This window comes from Schistocerca cancellata, chromosome 7 (assembly GCF_023864275.1).
Source record: "Schistocerca cancellata isolate TAMUIC-IGC-003103 chromosome 7, iqSchCanc2.1, whole genome shotgun sequence".
In the NCBI taxonomy this organism is placed as follows: Eukaryota; Metazoa; Arthropoda; class Insecta; order Orthoptera; family Acrididae; genus Schistocerca; species Schistocerca cancellata.
In genome coordinates this window covers 566,082,457-566,084,587 of record NC_064632.1, presented here as the reverse complement: position 1 = coordinate 566,084,587, position 2,131 = coordinate 566,082,457, and the positions used below count along the sequence as shown (strand labels likewise).

Sequence of the window (2,131 nt, the reverse complement as noted above, 5' to 3'; positions counted from 1 at the left end):
AGAAGTGCAACGCTTCCGCAAACTGTTGCAGATTTCTGTGCTGGGCCAACAAGTGTCAGCGTGCGAACGATTCTGCGAATCATTATCGATATAGACTTTCGGAGCCCAAGGCCCACTAGTGTAACCTTGATGACTGCACGACAGAAAGCATCACGCGTAGCTTGGTCCCCTCAACATAGACACTGAACTGTTGAAGAATGGAAACATGTTACCTTGTCGAACGAGTCTAGTTTCTAATTTTACCGAGCAGATGGACGTGAACGGGTATGGAGACAACCTAATGAATCCGGGGACCCTGCATATGAGCAGGGTCTGTTCAAGCTGGTGGAGCCTCTGCAATGGAGTGGGGCGTGTGCAGTTGGAGTGATATGTGATACGACTCTGACAGCCGACACGTACCTAAGCACCCTGTCTGACCACCTGCATTGTGCGCTCCTACGGACTTGAGCAATTCCAACATGACAATGTGACTCCCCGCACGTCCAGTGGCTCGAGGAACACTCTTCTGAACTTAAACTCTTCCGCTGGTCACCAGACTCCCCAGATATAAACATTATTGAGCATATCTGGGATGCCTTGCAACGTGCTGTTCAGAAGAGATCTCCACCCCTCGTACGGATTTATGGTCAGCCCTGCGGGATACATGGAGTCATTTCCCTCTAGCACTAATGGAGACATTAGTCGAGTTCATGCCACGTCGTGCTGCGGTACTTCTGCGTGCTCGCAGAGCCCTACACGATGTTAGGCAGGTGAACCAGTTTCTTTGGCTCTTCAGTGTATAATTGCTGAAGCACACTCACTTCGAAAAAAAACAAAACAAAAAAACAATCCTTACTAAGCATGGCAAGAAGACAATTTGAAACCGACTAGCAGATATAGCTCACAATAATTATTAGGGGCGACCATCAGTTGAGTGTTAACATATTGTACATTCAACCAGCTAAAGCGAAGGCGGCGCTTCATCCGGTCTCAAGTACGATAAAACACAGCAGCGCTAGGAAACATGATAAACGTCGCACTTTTTTAGCCACTCCAATCCAAATTTTAAAGAGCCTTCCTTTTCTTTTATGGCACCTACCGTTCTATTCACACCTGTTAAAGTGGCTCTTACCAGTACCACTTGTTCCTTAGCTAACATCTAACTTCAAAAGATCTTTGGAATCCTTCAGCCGGCCCGAGTGGCCGAGCGGTTCTAGGCGCTACAGTCTGGAACCGCGCGACCGCTGCGGTCGCAGGTTCGAATCCTGCCTCGGGCATGGATGTGTGTGATGTCCTTAGGTTAGTTAGGTTTTAGTAGTTCTACGTTCTAGGGGACTGATGATTTCAGAAGTTTAGTCCCTTTGTGCTCAGAGCCATTTGAAGTTTTTTTTTTCAATCCTTCATTTCGTATATATGTTCCCTGTAATACATGACATCAGCTTCATGTAGCGTACCGAAAGCCATTTTACTTACTTCGCCGCAGAAGTTAAACTGGCCTCTCTTCTTTCTTGTCTCGTGTCTTGTTAACTGATGTACCATCCTCTGTAACTGTGTTTCTGTGTGACGTGCTAGCTATTGGTGTAGCAAGCGACATACTACGACATACTGTTAGACTGTAGCAACTTGCTTTAGAGTGTTACTACATCTCTGTCCAACTACGATCCGAGAACTTTCATCTTTCCGAAAAGGTTTAGTTATAACACCTAAATTTACATACGCTACAATCCTCCATGTGATAGTGTATATTTTTACTTCTCCTACAGTATCATAGTACGGTCCTATTTTTGACTCTTTGTAATTTGTTGACAATATTTTAGCTCTTGCTGTGGTTACTAGTGTTAGTAGTAGTAATAGTAGTATTCTTTCTTCTTGCCTGTGTCATATCTTAAATTAGAAGGTCTGTTTTCTATCTGTTTACATGTATCTTTGTTTCCTCTTAATTTTATTACTACATTCGGCTTGTCTATTCTGACTGCTTCATATTACCCTCCACACTGTGACTCTTGTTTCGTGGTTGTTCCACGTCTTAGTGTTCCATCGTATAGCAATGTTAAATTCTTTTGGATTTTGTCATTTATCATACTTTATCTTGTTAGCATTTTGTATTATTGATTGTCCTGCTACATTATGTGCCTCTTGTATTCTAGTTTTC

General features: G+C 43.5%; 1 non-coding gene across 1 annotated transcript; it reads left to right on the top strand.

Moving 5' to 3' along the window:
- Positions 1 to 1,172: 1,172 nt before the first annotated feature.
- On the top strand, positions 1,173 to 1,256 carry Trnas-gga (transfer RNA serine (anticodon GGA)). The gene is given in 2 exon segments: positions 1,173 to 1,212; positions 1,222 to 1,256. It is a non-coding gene; the product is annotated as a tRNA-Ser (tRNA).
- Positions 1,257 to 2,131: the final 875 nt, after the last annotated feature.